The 19,664-nt window shown below is 38.6% G+C and overlaps 1 pseudogene across 1 annotated transcript; it reads right to left on the minus strand.

The window, feature by feature from the left end:
- Positions 1–5,477: 5,477 nt before the first annotated feature.
- LOC307065625 (ferritin light chain-like) lies at positions 5,478–17,784 on the minus strand (annotated as a pseudogene). The gene is made up of 2 exons: positions 17,723–17,784; positions 5,478–6,002 (listed from the first exon to the last, which is right to left on the minus strand). The product of its transcript is annotated as a ferritin light chain-like (transcript).
- Positions 17,785–19,664: the final 1,880 nt, after the last annotated feature.

Genomic DNA, 19,664 nt, shown 5'->3' on the forward strand with positions numbered 1-19,664 from the left:
AGGACAAATTCAGATTACAATTAATGGATTCAGTATTAGCCATGGACTGGCAACTACCCTGATCAACAATAAGGCTGCCACTGGAGAGGAGGTTCCCCGTACCATTATTGTAACCACACGTTCTCAGTACGGGTTACCGGAAGATGCCATTGTGTACTGTAACTTTAATCAGTTATACAAAATTGACCCATCTACTTTGCAGATGTGGGCAAATATTCTGAAGCGTGTTCCCAATAGTGTACTGTGGCTGTTGCGTTTTCCAGCAGCAGGAGAAGCTAATATTCAACAGTACGCACAAAATATGGGCCTTCCCCCGAGCCGTATCATTTTTTCACCTGTTGCTCCTAAAGAGGAACATGTTCGGAGAGGCCAGCTGGCTGATGTCTGCTTGGACACTCCACTCTGTAATGGCCACACCACAGGGATGGATGTCCTTTGGGCAGGGACCCCCATGGTGACTATGCCAGGAGAGACTCTTGCTTCCCGAGTTGCAGGTTCCCAGCTCACTTGTTTAGGCTGTCTTGAGCTGATTGCTAAAAATCGACAAGAATATGAAGAGATAGCTGTGAAACTGGGAACTGATCTCGAATACCTGAAGAAAATTCGTAGCAAAGTCTGGAAGCAGAGAACATCTAGCCCTCTGTTCAACACCAAACAATACACAATGGAACTAGAGCGGCTCTATCTACAGATGTGGGAGCATTATGCAGCTGGCAACAAACCTGATAACATGATTAAGCCTGTTGAAGTCACTGAGTCGGCCTAAATAATGACTGTGTGCCCAGGAGAATTACCCCTGTAGCTGAGCCTCAACCTTCTGGGGGAAAGGGAACTACTTTTTCAATATCATGGTGCAGATGGGTGACAGACAATGATAAGAAATAGCACAGCCAGACTTGCTTGCTGCATGATCACGATAGGGAGAGACCCAAGAGATGTGAAACTGCTGTTCCACAAGGAGTCTCCATCGAATTTTGCAACAGCCAGGTGTCTGGAAGGTCTGGAAGGTAAGTCTGGGAGGTAAGTCTGGAAGGTCTGATCTCCCTTGGTCTTCCAGGGGATGGATGGTTAGTGTGGAAGGGAGATAGAGATTGCCCAGCTGTTTTGTGATTATCATGGATTGATTGAGTCTTCTGAATTAATTTTTTTCTTTATATTTTGGGTATTGGAGCTTTTAAAAATGTTTGGTTTCAGGTATTTTTATTCATGTGAAGTGTATATGATTCTCTTGAGATAAGGTTTTAAGCTAAAATACTCCTTGTTTTAGTTTCTGAACTCTACAGATAAATGGGGACTTTGCTGGTGTAGTCTTTTTATAGGTTTTATAAACCACTTGAGCCTCTATCAGTCACTTTAGTGTCTGACATAACGTTTGGAACTCTCAGTGCTTTGTTGGTCTGTAGATGATGGCTTCAATTCTTTTTCTGGTCCGTTTCCTTCTTCCCTTCCCCCCACTTTAAAAATTCTCCTGTAACTTGGCTAACAAAATACCAAGTGTGATTCAAAACCTCCCAGAGTGTTTCTCTTCAACACATCATCTGGTGCCAAATGAAGATTCTTAGGAGTGCTTATTAATTATGAAGGGCACAGTTGTGCTACTGTCACTGACGATAATAATAATGGATTTTTGGCCTAGAGTTTTGACCTATTTCACCAGTGTTTTACCGTTGACTGCCCCTCTATGCTGCTTCCAAAAGTGATAGTGTGTGATAAGATTTTTACTTTCATTTCTAAAGTTTGTTTTTTTTAGGTGAGTCCTGTTCTTCCTTTTTCTTTCAGCAAAAATGAAATCCCAGGTAAGTATAAGTATTCAAATATTTGATCAGTAAGTCACAGTTATCTCCAGTACATTACATAACTTTCATCAAAAAATATGTTCTAGGTAAAAAGCTCTGAAGGACCAGCTATGTATATGATAATTATGTTTCAGGCCTTCTAGGGTATTATATATAATAACTTGTCTTCTGGTCGTGGTCTTGAAGTCTTTATGGATTCAGCCTCAGTAGTAGCGAACTGCACTGCTACTTGGTTTGGAGTACAAATTAGACTTTAGCCCTCCTGGAGGTTGAGTTTTTGGTATTGAAAACCATAGGAATGAAATTATTGTATTTCAACAAAGGATCGAGGGCTTGAGGCTTAAACAAGCCAACATATGTGTGGGAAGCAGTCAGCCTTGAGAGCAGGCTACGGACATGCCAGGCATGCCACCGCTGCTCGGAGGGACTGTCCCTACTTCTTCCCCTCCTTGTTCCATTCCATGGGAGATAAATCACCAGGGCCCAGAAATCAGAAAGAATGTAAAATGAGACAAGCAAATCTGTCTCCACCCTGCACGTGCAGGTTATTTTGGATGATTCTGGGTTTATGGGTTTTCTCCCAGGGAAGTTAACCTTGAGCCGAGACAGTCATTAGATAATGTAAACCACCGTCTGGCAACCTTCCCTTTTCTAGTCTATATAATCTGCAACTGTAGCATAATAAAACTTGCCTTGCAACCATCAGTTGTCTTGGTCCTTCTGACCACATTCGTCGGTGCTATTTCAGTTCCTTACCCCGTCCCTTCTGACCCTGGGTGGTGAAATCCTCTTTCTGAGGCTGGTCCGTGGCACATATGAATATGTTTTTGTCTTGCTGTACTGCACATATGCTGTCTAGTAACAGATATTTTGTCTGCTATTAGTGTTTTAGATTATGTCTTTCCAAAGCGCTGAGGCAGTGCACCTATTTTGAAGTTGTAGCTGATGCCTGAACGTATCCTAGCTGACAAATTATTGATTAATAAAAACATGAATGTCTGAAAGATTTGTACTGTTAACCAAAATCTGAGCAAGGAGTGTCAAATGTAATTCTTAGCAAGAATTACATATTAATGAACCATTTAACAGTGTAAATCAAGGAACATCAATGTAGGGATTTCTTTTCATTTATTTCTTACCTGCTTGAAATATCAGTTAAAGGTTGCCAGCTTGGTTGCAGATGAACGGACGTTTGAAGTTCCCCGAACTACTTAATGTGGAATAGGATACTAGACTTCCAACGCCCTCAAGGCTGTGACCTTGCAGCCATTTTACATAGCACATCATCCTCCTATAGGGATGAACCTTTCCCTGGCCCGAAAAGTAGCCACTGCGTTGAAGCTTTGCTTAATGTAACAGGCTTTTGTTTCCAGGTTACATGTCTGTGGAAGACTTAATTCTGAATAGAGATATAGATATTACTGGAAACTAATTGTTTTTGCTATTATACTCTGCTTTATCAAAAAAAGTAAAACATTTAAATTGTGCTACAAAAATTCAGATGTTGTCTTGCAATCTTTAAACAATAAATGAATGAATTGCCCTTAAAAAAAAAGAATTAAGCAGTTAGTTAAGCTGTTGGTCCCACATCAGACAAATTATCCTTATACCTCCTGTCAATATTGTTAACAGAGACTGTTATTTTATTAATCCTTATGATCCCGTGATTCTTTCTTTCATGTTTTGGGGCACAGCAGGTGAGAGAGTGGGTTTGTTAAGCTGGGTGGGTTTATCTTTCTTTTATGCGTTCATTCAATTTTATGTTCATTTACTTATTGTATACATATGGCAATAGAAACTGCTAAGGCAATCATTGTTATTCTGCAAAACAACAAGGCACAGAAGCAGATGTCTTATTTCTGAGATTTCTCCCCCCAGGATTATTATGATTAAAGATCCTTTCTCCCCACTCCCTGGAGAGGACAAGGGGCTGCTCGCTGGAGGATTTTTAATGACTTGGGGAAAGGCTCAAATATCTTCCCATTATGGTAATCCACCCCAGGGGCAAACCACACAAGAATATTATGAATTTATTTTTTTTTTCTATCCTTGCAAAGGTAATACTCAGCTCATTAGAATATGAAAACTATACTGTCAAATTTCAGAATTACATGGATGAAGAAAAGCACCAAAGTGGCATCATATCATGTGTGTTATAGTTGTATTTACTATATTGACTATATTAAATATGTTGTGTTAACAATGTATTGTATAACTATATATTGAAAAGGCAAAATGCTGTAATGTATTTCAGAGAAAATAATTATGTTGGCCAACCCCAAATTGTACATTGTAGATGGGTCCTAGGAAAAGAATATTTAATTCATAGTGAACAAGAGGTTAGCTTCTGTTTTCAGCCATGTGCTATTTCAAGAATTAAACATCATGAATAATACAGGATATAAGAGGAATAGTCTAAAGATGGAAAAGCACATTTTGATTAGGAAAGAGAATTTAAGGCTTAAGTCTTTTTTTTAAGGAAAACTGCCTTATTACTATGAGATAAGAAAATTGTTTCCTTCTTTTCTTCCTTGCTTTCTTCTTCTTTTTTTACTCTTTTTAATTTTGGATATTTGACCTCTAAGCTGAGAAGACTGAAAATGCCTCCTCTGGGCATCAACCTTTTTGAAAGACTTTTTCCCCCTCCCTGAGGGCTATTTGTCTCTTGGAGGCTTTGTCTACATTACTCCTCAAGAGGCGAGCATTTGTCCTTGCGCTAAATGCTAATATCTCCTGATAAGTGGGAAGCTGCAAAGTAGAAGAATTGAAGGTCAGTATGTTGATATTGGTCTCAAGCGCATTGATGTACATTTGTGTATTGGGGAAGGGGAGTGAAGCTTGAGAGTGGGCCAGTGGGGAGGGGTAAATATTTTGTGATGCTGTCTACCTATGAGCTTATAAAGTTTACAGCTGCATTAGGAGGACAAGCATTACCATTAGGATGAAAAGTAGGGCAGACCTCAGTTGCAAAAGCTTCTAGCCATACACATAGGGCAATACGTAAATGATACATCTTATTGCATTCACCCATTCACCCTCCCCTGTTCACGCTAATTGGAAATTTCCATCCATTTCAGAGAAGTAACACAACTATCAATCATTTTCCCTGGCACGAATCTTCCAGGAGGAAGAAAATGGAATACACCTAGCGACAGAGCTCACGCACTAGTAGTCCATGTGTCTTAGATTTAATATCTGATGACTAGCTGCATTGAAGCCAAGAGGTGGTTCACAAAGTTGCTGCACATTAGAATCACCTGGGGAACTCTGAGACCTCTCCGTGCCCAGGCTCCTCCCTAGACCTACTGAATCAAAATCTCTGGGGCTGGGACCCAGACACCAATGTTTTTCTTCAAGGCTCTTTAGGTAATTCAAACGAGGAGCAAAGCTTGAGAACCAGCCCAATAATGGGAACAAACTTATTTCACACAGATAAAGTGGGGCAATTCATATGTTAAAAGAACGTGAATATATGTATATATTTCTCTTTTTTTTTTGCTTTATTCTGTTTGTATTTCAAATAGGCTTTTTTTTTCCTTCTGCAAAAAGCGTTATTGTTTCCATCTGGTCCAAGGCTTGGGAGAGGGCTCCAGGGCGGTTACAAAGCTGCCTAGTGGCTGCAGAGCGGGGCTTCAGGCAAAAGCTCTGACGCCAGAGGGTCTCCTCAGACGCGGCTGGACTTCAGAGACTCCTGTTTGGCTCGAGGGTGAGCCTTTCAAAGAGATACTCGCCCAGCACAGCCTGCGGACCAGCCAGCCTGCGGAGGTTGGTCAGGTGGTCACCCATCTTCTGGATGAGTTTCACCTGCTCCTCCAGGAAGCGGCTCTCCAGGAAGTCACAGAGCAGGGAATCTGCACGAGCAGGACCCAGGGTTCGCAGATCCGATACTGCCTGGTTCCGATTCTTCTCCCTAAGAATGGCGGCTTCCACAGCATCCTGGGTTTTACCCCACTCATCCTGAGAAGGCTTCCGCGCATCCTGGAAGAGGGCGCGGCCGCAGCACTGGTTTTGCATTTTCAAGAGGCGCTGGGCGCCCTCACACTTCTCCTCAGCCAGTTGGCAAAAAATGTGGCCCATACTGTCCAGAGTCCCATTGTTGCTGTCGAAATAGATGCTCAGAGAGAGGTTAGTGTCCACAGATGCATGTTGAACAGGCGGTGGACGGCGGCCTCCACCTCGGTGGAATAATTCTGACGAACCTGGGAACTCGTGGTTGATCAGTGATAAGGAGCTAAGCTCAAAAAATGGTGTTGGCCTGTCCTGGAGGCTGAGGATAGCTGAGTGTCTGATTCCAAAGGTTGCGAAAGGAAGAAAGGTTGGAGGGTGGTCGGGGGCTGGAGCAAGGAGCGTCCCTGGGTCTGTTCATTCCAAACACTGTTGAAGCAAAAGACAGATCTGCAGGACTGCCGAACGCACTGCCTCAAATAGGCTTTGATATAAATGAACAAGAAGTCCAAGCAAGGACAAAACTTACCCTTCCTCCCACCAAAATAGCTGGTGATACTAGAATCTAGGTCTGGGAAGGGATTCTTCCATTACTTTCTTAACATTCCAAGCCACTAGAGCAGTGGTTCTCAAAGTATGGTCACCTTGTAACCAAGCAGTACCCTATGGGGCCTTCCTAGGACAGACCCATCCCCCATATCCTCTATTGTAGTTTCTCTCTGAAGTACTCAGATAATAGTATCTCAGGCATATTTCTTGAGTTTTCAGATGCTAAAAACCACCACCCAATGGAAGAAATGAACTCCTTGATGATCATGAGCACGTAGCCCCCAGACCTTCTGGCACCTAAGGATGGATAATGTTACCTGCCTTGTGGCCTCAACATCAGCCAATCAGAGGATTGTGCACGAGCTGATCACATGCCCTGGGATGTCCCTCCCTCACCTGGCCTTTAAAAATGCTTTGCTGAAATCCTTTGGAGATTTCAGGGGTTTGGGAACATAGACCACCCCTCTCCTTGCTCGATCCTGCAATAAACCTTTCTCTTCTCCAGACTCCAACCTTTAGGTTTGTTTGGCCTCACTGTGCTTCAGACACACGAACCTGCATTCGGTAACAAGCTGACCAGCTTTACCAGCGTCCCCTGATAATGTGTCAGATATTCAAGTTTTAGGGCCCTATCCCAGCCCTATGGAATCAGCAACTCTAGTGGGGCTCAGTGATCTCTGTTATAACAGGCCCTCCATATGATTTTTATTCACCTTAAAGTTTGAAAATATCTGCATTGTCAGCTGGCCAAAGCGTCCACCAGCAGGTGAAGGGGAGTGACGCCTGGAAAAGATAGGGACTAGCCAAGGCAAGTACAGCAGCATTTGCCGTGGTAGTAATGGAGAATGCCTTTTCTCCACTGGTTGGCACAGACTAGTATCTGGGAGCAGTGGCAGGGTTATTTAGGATGCTTTACATTTCAATGTAGAGTGACCGCTGTCCTGGTTTGCCAGGGTCTTCCCCTGTGTGAACACTTAAAATCTCATCCTGGCAAAACCCTTAGTCCTGGATTTGAAAAACTTAGGGAATAACATGAAATTTAGGGGAAACATGATCTAGGATTTGGGCAAGTCACAAGTGCTAATTAAAGCTAAGCAAGTATGGACAACATCTAGCCTTCTTTACCCCTTTGTGGGAAGGTAAATCTGATTGGGTGAAAGGACTTATTGTTAAGAAATCTTTGTAGAAACATCCCCTTCTGCTTAGTCCGCTGGTTCTCAGTTCTGGCTAGACACTGGCATCGTCTGAGGAGATTTAAAGTTATTTTATTGGTCTAGGATGACCAACAGTCAGTGTGAGGGTTTTTAAAAAGTGCTTCAGATGATTCTAATATGCAGCCAAATTTAGGTGCCACTGCTTAAGCTTTTGAACCACTGCTACTTTTTTCACCTCATCTTCCTATGAGAATATCCAACTGTAGTTGAGGTTTGTTGTTTTTTCTTTTTCTTTTTTTAACTCTCTTATTATAAGATTTACTGTCTTAAATAAGATTGAATGTACAGAAAATCCTGCTAGTCCATCTGGTATAGCTAGACACTTAGAATAATATCATTAAGATATATACCATTTAAGTACTGTGACTGGCCTTTTTAAAATTAACATATGCATTGAATTAGTACAATCTCTTTTGAAGTTGTCATGTTGGGGAGCTATACCTGTATTCTGCTGCCATTGCTAAATATCTGGACACCTCTTATTAGGAATTGTTTTTAAAAATCTTTAGGGATTAAAACCAAGAGTGCTGTATTATTTGTACTGGGACCACAAAAACCTCACAAAGTTTCCCCACTGTACCTTCTACCCCCATCTCTAACCCTTGGCAACTTCTAATCTGTTCTCCATCTCCACAGTTTTGTTATTTTAAGAATAATACGTAAACATAATCATGAATTACTTAATCTTCAGAGATTGGCTTCTAAAAATTTTTTCTTCGGCATCATTCCCTTGAAGTTCATTTTAATTTTTGCATATATTAATAATTTGTTCCTTTTCGTTGCTCCGTAGTATTCTATCATAAGATTTTATCACAATTTGTTTCAACATTCATCCATTGAAAGACATTTGGGTAGTTACCAGTTTTTGGCTATTATAAATAAAACTGCTATGAACATTTATGTGTAAGTTTCTGTGGGAACTTAATTAAGTTTTTGTTTCTTTTGGATAAATGCTCAAGAGTACAAGTACTGCGTTGTGGAGTGAATCTACTTTTAGGATTAAAAGAGACTGTCAAGCTGTTTCTCAGAGTGGCTAAACCATTTTATTTTCCCACCAGTGACGTGATATAACTTTTCTACGTACTCGCCAGCATTTGATGTTGTCACTATAATTTTAGTTATTCTCTGATATCTCATTATGGTCTTAATTTGCATTTCCCTAATGCTAATGATGTTGAGCATCTTTTCATGTGCTTCTTTGCCATGTGTATATTCTCTTCCATGAAATGTCTGTTCCTGTCTTCTGCCTATTTTCTAGTTGGATTTTTTTAAGTTGTTTGGAGAGTTCTTTGTATATTATAGATACAAGTCATCTGTCTCATATGGGATTTTCAAATATGTTTTCCCACTGTGTAATTTGAGTTTTCATCCACTTAAAAGGATCTTCTATGAAGCATTTTTAACTCATTTTGATGAGATCCAATTGATCAGTTTTTGCTTTTATTGATCATACTTTCGGTGTCAAGTCTAAGAATTATTCACCTACTTCTAGATGCCAAAGATTTTCTCCTATTTCTTTTTCTAAAAATGTCCTGCTTTTACATTTAAGATTATGATCCACTTTGATTTAATTTTTGTGTAAGGTGTGGAGGTTTAGGTTAAGGTTCATTTTTTGTTTGTTTTTGTCGAGGGATGTCCAACTGTTTCAGTACCATTTTTGAAATGTCTATTCTTCCTTGATAGCTTTTGCACTGCTGTCAAAAACAGGTTAAATGTATTTATGTCAGTCTATTTCTGGGTTCTCTATTCCATTCCATTGATCTATGTATCTACCCTCCAAAATTACTGGGAAGTCTTGAAATTGGGTGGATTAATTCCTCCCATTTTAATCTTCCTTTACAAATTGTTTTAGCTATTCTTCAGCCTCTTCTTACCATATAAATCTTAGAAAAAGCTTGTCTATATCCGCAAAAACCTTGAGGGCATTTTAAGAGTAATTGTGTTAAGCCTCTTAACTTGGGGAGAATTGACATCTTTATTATGTTGTGTTTTCTAATCCATGAACAAGGTATGTCTCCTTATTTGTTTGGGACTTTAAATTTTTTCTTCATCAGCATTTTGTAATTTTCAGTATAGAGGTCCTATAAATGTCTTATTGGGCTTGTATTTAAGTATGTATTTAGGTCAGTTGTAAATGGCATCACATATTTTAATTTAAGCTTCTACACATTTGTTATTAATATATAATGTGATAAAATTGTGTTGATCTTGTACTCTAAAACATTTACAAACTAATATTATTTCTCAAGCTTTTTGTGGATTCCTTGGTATTTTCTCCATTTAGATTATCATCTCGCCTTCAGACACAGACAGTTTTACTTTTCCTTAGGCAATATAATAGGATATATTACTATTCAACATTCAGTAGGATATATTCCTTCCTATTCAACGTAGTAGGAATAGTCCTTTTATCTTTTAAATGAACTTTTTAAAAATTTAACTTTTAAATTTATGTATTTATTTATTTTTGCTTTATTTTCTTACTAGAACCTCCAGTAATATATTTAATAAAAGTGGTGAGAGCAGATATCCGTGCCTTGTTTCTGATCTTACAGAGAAAGCATTCAGTCTTTCACAGTTAAATATAATCTCGGTATAGGTTGTTTGTAGATCATCCTTATGAGTTTCAGTATGTTCCTTTTCTATTCCTAGTTCGCTTGGAGTTCTTTTTTCTTCTTTTTTTACAATCACGAATGGGATTGGATTTTGTCAAGTGCTTTCTCTGCCTTATTGGATAGGATCACATGACTTTTCCCTTTAATCTATTGGATATGGTGGATAACATTGTTTGATTTTCAAATATTTAACCAACTTCGCATAACTAGAATAAATGCCGCATGGTCATGCTATATTATTCTTTTTATATATTTCTGGATTTAATTTGCTAATATTTGGCAGAGGATTTTTTACAGCCAATTTCATAAAAAATATTGGTCTGTAGTTTTCTTCTTTCTATACTATCCCTGTCCGGTTTTGGTATCAAGGTAATACTGGCTTCATAAATTTAATTAGGAACTGTTCCTTCTACTTCTCTTTCTTATCAAATCATGTAAAATTGGTGTTAATTCTTTATGTCTTGGGTAAAAGTGAAACATCTAAGCCTGAATATTCCTTTTGGGAGTTTTTAAATGAAAAACCAGTGTTTCTAATGGTTACAGGAAAATTGAGATTATCTATTTCATCTTGGCTGAGTTTTGGTAGTTTTGAGTGTAGAAGCATTGGCCCATTTCACCTACATTTTTGAATTTATAGTGTAGACTTGCTCATAACAACTTGTCCCATATTACCCTGCAGGATATGTCATGGTATCCCTGGTTGCATTTCTGATATCTGTGATTTGTGCCATCCATCTTTTCATCTTTATCAGTCTTGCTAGATCTTTATTGATTAGATTGTTTATTTCCAAGAACCAGCCTTTTGTTTCATTGATTTTTCCCCCCTATTTTCCTGTTTTCAGTTTCATGGATTTCTATTTCATCTTTATTATTTCCTTCTTTCTGCTTGTTTAGTGTTTTTTTCCTCTTCCTTTTTTACTGTTGTAATATAGAAAATTAGATTATTGCTTTGAAATACTTTCTTTCCCAATTTAGTGCTATAAACTTCCCTTTCAGCATTGCTTTCACTTCATTCTGCAAACTTTGATCTGTTATATCTCCATTTTCTTTTATTCTATGCATTAAAAAATATTTCCTTGATGCTGTCTTTTTTACCCATGAGTTATTTGGAATTGTGATGTTTAGTTTTCACGTGACTGAAGAGTTTCCTGTTGTCTTTCCGTTATTGATTTCTAGTCTGATTCCATTATGGCTAGAGAACATACTCTATGATTTTAATTCTTTTAAATCTGCTAATTTTTTATGAATATATAAATGAAAGAAATAAGAAAACCTCTGAGCCTTAGCATCCAACACTTAGGCACATTACAATTTAAATCTGCTAAGGTTCTTTTTATTGCCCAGTATATAGTATATGAGTGAATATTCCATGGACACTTGAATATGTATTCTGCTGTTACTGAGTGTGTTCTTTAAATGTCAGTTATATCCTATTGATTGATGATGTTTTCATTTCTTCCATATTCTTGCTGATTTTTCTCTCTGGTAGTTCTATAAATTGCTGTGCTGAAGTCTCAAATAATAATTGTGGATTTAAAATTTTCTCCTTTTACTACTTTTTTCAGTGTTTGCTTCATGTATTTTGAAGTTCTGTTGTTTGGTGCACACACGTTTAGTATCATTAGGTCATCTAGGTGGATTATTCCTGTTATCTTTATGTAATGACCCTGTTTGCCCCTAATAATTTCCTTTGCTCTGAAGTCTACTTTATCTGCTATTAATATAGCCATTCCTGCTTTTTCTGATTAACGTTCACATGATATATCATTATCTTCCTTTTACTTTGAACTACCTATATCATGATGTTTAAAGTAAACTTCTTATAGACAGTATATAGTTGGATCATGCTTGTGAATTTTTAATCTGCTCTTCCAATCTCTGTCTTTGACTTGGTTATTTAGATCATTTACAGTTAATGTAATTATTGCTGTTAAAGATTAGGTCTACCATTTTATTTTTTGTTTTGTCTTTTACCTTAATTTTTCAATCCTGTGTTTCTCTTATTTTGCCTGGTGGGTTACTTAAACATTTTTTAATAAGTCCATTTTAATTTAATTTATTTATAATCATTTGTGTATACTGTTTGTATAGTTTTCTTAGTGGTTGCTTTTGGCATCACAGTATACATATGTAACTTACCATAGCCTACTGGAATCAGTGTTTTATTACTTCAAGTGAAGTTCCAAAATTTTACTTCCATTTAGTCTCTTAATATTCCCCAGTTTTAAAGTATGATTTTCTGTAGTATTTCCTTTCTCTACATTGAGAACCACATCAGATGGTGTCATAATATTTGCTTTGACCATCAGATAGTATTTAAGAAACTCATGAGGCTAATGATAGTCTCTTATATTTACCCCATTTGTTTTCACCCATTCCATTGTTCCCCGTTTCTTTCTGAAGTTCCCAGTCTTCTGTTATTGTTTTTTTTTAATGTTTTCATAACATTAGGTGATATCTGGGCTTTCCAGTGCCATTGGATATGAGTTTCAGGAAACACTGAGTCTGGCTCACTTAATGCTGCTGAGTTGGAGGGTTTGTATATGTTGGGCCTGTTGGCGCAGCAGGTGCTAGCAGATTAGACTAATGTTGATGGGACTAGTGCCACAGGAGGATGGGTTCCCATTCAGGCTATGCTGCTGCTACAGTAGATCAAGTCCCCCTCTACCCCAAGTGTGGGGCAGTGACCTGCTGCTGTCACTGCTTTGTATTAGGCTGCTTTTGCCTCAGGTGTGTGGTGGGATCCCTTGGAAGCTGCTGCTGCTGTCAATCACAAGGTTAAATTCATTTCAGAAATACTTACGTATAAATATATAGCCTGGCTCCTGTAGGACCCCTGTAATAGTTTTTTATTGCTTTCATACAAATTACCACAAATATAGTGACTCAAAACAATGTAAATTTATTACCTTACAAGCCTGATATTGGTCTCAATTGAGTAAAGTAAAAGTGTTGGCAGGATCGACAGATGAATGGATAAAGATGTGGCACATATATACAATGGAATATTACTTAGCCATAAAAAGAAATGAAATTGAGTTATTTGTAGTGAGGTGAATTGACCTAGAGACTGTCATACAGAGTGAAGTAAGTCAGAAAGAGAAAAACAAATACCGTATGCTAACACATATATATGGAATCTAAAAAAAAGAAAAAATGGTTATGAAGAACCTAGGGGGCAGGGCAGGAATAAAGACGCAGCCATAGAGAGTGGACTTGTGGACACAGGGGGGGGGAAGGGTAATCTGGGATGAAGTGAGAGAGTGGCATGGACATATATACACTACCAAATGTAAAATAGATAGCTAGTGGGAAGCAGCCGCAAAGCACAGGGAGATCAGCTCTGTGCTTTGTGTCCACCTACAGGGGTGCGATCGGGAATGGAGGGTGGTAGGGAGATGCAAGAGGGAAGAGCTATGGGGATATATGTATATGTATAGCTGATTCACTTTGTTATGAAGCAGAAACTAACACACCATTGTAAATCAGCTATACTCCAATATAGATGGTTAAAAAAGAAAAAGAAAGTGTTGGCAGAGCTACATTCTTTTCTGGAGGCTCTTAGGGGTGTTTCTGTTCCCTGAACTTTATCCACTTCCAGCGGTCACTTGTAGTCCTTGACTCAGAGACCCCTTTCTCCACCTACAGAACCCAAAATGTTGCATCTCTCTGATTCTGCTTCTATTAGAACATCTCTCTCTCTTTCTCTTTCTACAGTTGGGAATGGTTTTCTACTTTTAAGGACTCATGCAATTAGATTTGTTCCATGAGGTAATCCAGGATAATCTTTCTATCTCAAGGTCTATAACTTCAGTCATATCTGCAAAGTCCCCTTCACCATGTAAGGTAACATATTAATAGGTTCTAGGGATTAGGGTGAGGGCATTTTTAGGAGCCATTATGCTGCCTACCACACCCTTAACAAGTGACCTTGAGAAAATTACTGAGATTTTTAAAGCCTTACTTTCCTCAAACATAAAATGGAAAGAAAGCTGACTAGTTAATATCATGAAAGTGAAACAGTATATATGAATTCAACTAATTCAAAAAATAAGATTTCTTCTTTTTCTTTATGATTTACATGATTCTCAGAGTTCAGTTACTTGAAGAGTTACTTTTTTTAAACAGAACTAAGGAATTTCAGGGTTCAGGGGCTGTAAGATTGTCTGAATTATCTGAGTAACAATTAGCTAAGCACAGGTGTAAAGCATTTGATTTACTCCCTGGTTTTCTTTATCTTCTCATCCCAATAAATGCCTATCCCTTTTCTAGCTCCAGCCAGTAGAGTCAGAGCTTGTTTTACTGTTTAACTAAAGTTCAATTTAAATTCTCTCTACATCTCCAGATTCTCAGCCCTGGTTGCATATTATAATCACCTGGGGAGATTTCAAGAACTACTGATGCCAAATTTCTACCTATCATGGATATTTGAGAAGGGACCTGGAATGAAATGCTCTAGCTTATGGTTTTTGGAATCAAATCATAGTCTACACTGAGCCAAATTATTTGCGAGATCACCTCTAAAAAGGAATTTATCTGTGGTGACTAATGCTCTTCCTTTGTCAGTATGCTTGATTTGTCCCTCTTTGGGGGAAAAAAGAGGGGGAAAAAACCCACAGCAGTTGTGCTCCCTGAATTATAACCTGATGCTGTGGAATTAGTGTTGGCTTAGAGCGCACATCTTCGGATACCCATTCTCTCTCCTGCTTCCTTGCATGAACGTATATCCTTGGGCAGTGTTTCATCCACCACCCTCCTTTGCTTCTAATCTTAGCAAGTAAAGTCTCCCCTTAATGAAGTAGCATTTCATGAGGCCTACTGGGAGCATAGGTCTGTTCCAGACCTATCCTATGTTAGCTAAAGCAGATATAAGTGATGTATTTTTGGCATTCATCCTTGTGGGTTGGAAAGAGAAGACAGAATTTTATCCTTTAGGTGTCATCTGACTGGACAAATGGGCTCTTTCCCTCTGCTGCCTACCATGTAAAAACCTGAGGGTGTTACCTCTAGAAGGTATCTTCTAGTTATCAAAATAGTTCAGATAAGTCAAATTTCTCAGTAAAAGATGAAAAAACTATGGCTTAGGTGGTTAATTTTCTATGTCAATTTGTCTGGGCCACCATGCCCAGTTATTTGGTCAGATATTATTCTGGATATTTCTGTGATGGTGTTTTCGTGTTTTTTACAATTTTTACTTATTTATTTATTTATTTATTTATATTTTTGGCTGCATTGGGTCTTCGTTGTCACACATGGGCTTTCTCTATTTGCAGCAAGCGAGGGCTACTCTTTGTTGTGGTGTGCAGGCTTCTCATTGCGGTGGCTTCTCTTGTTGCAGAGCATGGGCTCTAGGTGCACGGGCTCAGTAGCTGTGGTGCACGGGCTTATTTGCTCCACGGCACATGGGATCTTCCCAGACCAGGGCTCAAACCTGTGTCCCCTGCATTTGCAGGCGGATTCTTAACCACTGCGCCACCAGGGTAGTCTCTGTGATGGTGTTTTTGGATGAAATTCATATTTACATTGGTGTTGGACTTTGAGTAAAGCAGATTATCCTCCATAGTATGGGTGCGCCTCATCCAATCAGTTGCAGCTCTTAATAAAACAAAGACGGACCTCCCTGTCGCAAAAAGGAATTCTGCCAGAAGACTTACAGAAATTGAACTGCAACTCTTCCTAGAGTCTCTAGACAGCCTAACCTGCAGATTTTGAATTGACCAAGCCTCTATTATTGTGTGAACCAATTGTTTAAATTATCTCTCTCTCTTTCTCTATCTTTATATAGATATGGATATAGATCTAGGTATCAATATTGATATCTAGATCTATATCTATCAATATATATGGGCACATTGTATACACATGCTGTTGGTTCTGTTTTTCTGGAGAAGCTTGACTAATATAGTGGCCCATATAAATAAAAGGATGAACCCAAGTTCACCCAGGTAGAAAGTAGTACAATGAGAACTGGAACTTAAGGCCTCATGACTCATTCAGCTGTGAACACTGACCCAGAACTGGGGTCCGCAAACTCTGGCCCACTGATCAGATCTCGCTTGACTCCTGGTTTTGTACATAACATTTTGCTTGAACACAGCTGCACCCATTCATTAACGTATGGTGCATGGCTGTTTCTGTGCTACAGCAGCAGATAGGCAGTTGCAACGGAGAGGTATGGTACACAAAATCCAAAATATTTACTATCTGACCCTTTACAGAAAAGATCTGCTGACCCTTGCTCTAGGATGCCATCTGATTTCTGATAACACAGAGGAGAATAATTCATGCACATTGGGGTTGATTGTTAATCTCATGTCCTCCTTAGGTCAAAGATCTCTTAAATGCTCCCCCTTGCAATAGCCAGCTTGGGGAGCATTGTCTGAGGATGCAGAAATATTTCTTGCCAGGTCTTTCCAATCCACACTGCTCCCTGACTATGGTTCTTAAAACCTATTTTTAAAAAAATTTTATTGGAATATAGTTGATTTACAGTGTTGTGTTAATTTCACGTGTACAGCAAAGTGAATCCGTTATACATATACATATATCCACTTTTATTTTTTTAGAGTCATTTCCAAATAGCCCGTTACAGAGTATTGAGTGGAGTTCCCTGTGCTAATAAGAAGAGCAGGTTCTTATTAGTTATCTATTTTATGTATAGCAGTGTGTATATTTCAGCCCCAATCTCCCAATTTAGCCTCCCCACCACAATCCCCTGGTAACCCTAAGTTTGTTTTCTACATCCCTGCCTCTACTTCTAAAACCTGTCTATTTTAACCAACTACCACTCATTGCTTACTGTCTCTGGCTTCATGTACTTCATAATAAATCTACCTCTTGTTCAATCCTGGATGACATGTTCCAAAGACTGAGATAATATCTTATTCTACATAACTTGTGCTTGATATTGTCTAACTTGGGGTCTTTATCTATGTCCCAAAGAAGACAGTCACACTCTGTCTTCTAGTACTACTAATAATACCAGATTTTATGGCATGAATTTGACCCAATGCACTGAACTATCCCTTTAGAAACTGTACGCAACCTGTCACTGGGTTTTAGCACCGGGATAGAGCTCAAATTAGTGTTCATATTTAAACAAATCTACTTGACCAGAAACTTTTTGTCTCACCATTTATTTTATGACACAAGTAACTTCTCTCTTTGCATCTATGATGTAAATATTTTTAATTTCCTAAATTATCTGAAAAATTATTTAGAGCTTCCATTTCAGTAGGCATTGGAATTGCTGTGTTATGACTATTTCATTATTTTATTTCCAAATGTTAAATTAGGCTTCAAGCTTTGGCCAGGAGTAGACAGGAAAGGGTTTTAAAAGAAATGAAGAATGGGAAAGACTTCTGATGCAACGGAGACTTAATAAAGATTTGATTTTGAATCAAGAATTTATAATAAAGGTTTGATTTTGAATCAATAAGTTATGTCATTGCAAAATAGCTCCCTGGTAAAATTCCATTCTTTTGTCATCATTAAGTACAGAAATTAACCATCAAAATATGCAGTGATCTTTTTCATTTTCTAAAAACAAACCTATATCTAGATGAGAGGAGAATTCATTTCATAACTCAGGCTCTGGACTTACGACTCCAAGTCCTGTTTTCTTTCAACCATGCCTGCTAAGTTTCTGTCTAACTTCTTGAGCATGAGGTAATGGCTTCAGCTTTCATCTCCTTACTCAGTATATAGCTTGGTGACTAAGAGTAAGGGATCTAAACCTTGAGAACTTGGGTTCCAATCTTGACTCTAAAATTTACTTGTTGAGTACTCTTGAGCATGTTATCTGTTTTTGCCTCACTTTTCTCATCTATAATATAGAGATAACATTACTTCTCTCAGCGAGATGCTATGAGGGTTAAAAGAGAAAATTCACACAATGCAAGAATTTATCAGTTCTTGGAACACAATAAATACCGAAAAGAAATGTTAGCCATTATCAAGGGCCCCTCATTTTATAGATAATATAGATTAGTTTATATAGGTCTAATATTTACCTATACATAAATATTTTGTACCTATATGTGTGTATACATTCTTCTTAGAAATTGAGCAGTCAACATTCACATCTAAAAGTATGTGCTGTGTGAAATGTAGATCTCCTGTGTACAGACACAGTGCTGTAGTTATCTATTGCTACATAATAAAGAAGTCCAAACTTAGTGGTGAAATAAACAAAAATTTTAATATGTGCCCAGATTCTGTGGGTCAGCAATTCAAACAGTACGCAGAGGAGATGGCTTGTCTCTACTCTGTGACTGATGTCTGAAACCTCAGCTCATGAGGATTCAAATGGCTGGGGCTGCAATCATCTAGATCATTTTAATTCACATGTCTGGCCCTTGAGATGGGATGACTTGAACACTGCGCCCAACAAGGACTGTTGCCTGGAGTGCCTATAGATGGCTGCCCATGTGGCTTGGACTTCTCATAACGTGGTCGTTAGGATTCAAGATAGAGTATCCCAAGAATGAGCGTTCAGGGTTGAAGCATTCCAGGAGAATCATGCCAAAGCTGCATGACCTTTTATGACCTAGTCTTAGATGTTACATAGCATCACTTTATACTATTGCAGGCGTTGGAGACCTTTTTCCATAAAGTGTGAGACGGTCAATATTTTAGGCTTTACACGCCATACAGTCTCTTTTGCAACTACTTAGCTCCGCTGCTGTGATGTGAAAACAGACACAAACAATACATATACTAAGGAACGTGGCTGTGTTCCAATAAAGCTTCATTTATAAAAGCCGGTAGAGGCCTAGATTTGGCCCACCAGCCATAATTTACTGACCCCTGCTCTATTGTTTGAAGCCATGGAAAGCCTGCCCAAATTCAAGGGAAAATGCCCACATCTGGATGTGAAGAATGGCAACGAATCTGAGACCTTGTATTAAAACTACTACATATGGGATACTTAGAAGAAGATGTGTCTGCATACCTTATTTCTCCCATGTATGGTGGATATGAGATATTGGCACATGTTACATCTCTGTAAGCCTGGGTCAAGGTCAAAGTTGGAATGTGAACTCAATGAGCTTGATTTCTGGAATAATTGGTAACTCTACTTATGATATCCTTACACTCCTTACCCATATAAATACACCACAAAAGATAGATTTCAAGTAAAGAGTTGCTTTATGGCAGATTTTTATTATGTCTCCATTGACTGAATTATTCCATTTTGGTTAGAAACATGAGTTTTGTTTCTTTCCTAAAGAGATCTGAAAGTTTTCAGATGTGGCATTTCATTCTAATGAGAGGATGATGTAGGTTTTTATAAACGGAAAAAGCAGGGCAGGCTGAGTTCACTCAGATCATACCAATGCTTACAGGAATAACCGAAACTGGAACACAGGCTTCCAGGTTTTCCTGTCCTGTGCTCTTTCCAGTAGGTGCCATTGTCTGCTGGGCCTGGCAGTAATAAGTTTTGACCTTTACCTCTCTACACTATTGTGAAGTGGTTTTAGGCTTTGTTAGCTTTCTTATGAGTTTGTACTAAATTGTGTCCATAAAGTAGGCTGAATTCCTCA

This window comes from Hyperoodon ampullatus (genome assembly GCF_949752795.1).
Source record: "Hyperoodon ampullatus genome assembly, chromosome: 2".
NCBI classification, from domain to species: Eukaryota; Metazoa; Chordata; class Mammalia; order Artiodactyla; family Ziphiidae; genus Hyperoodon; species Hyperoodon ampullatus.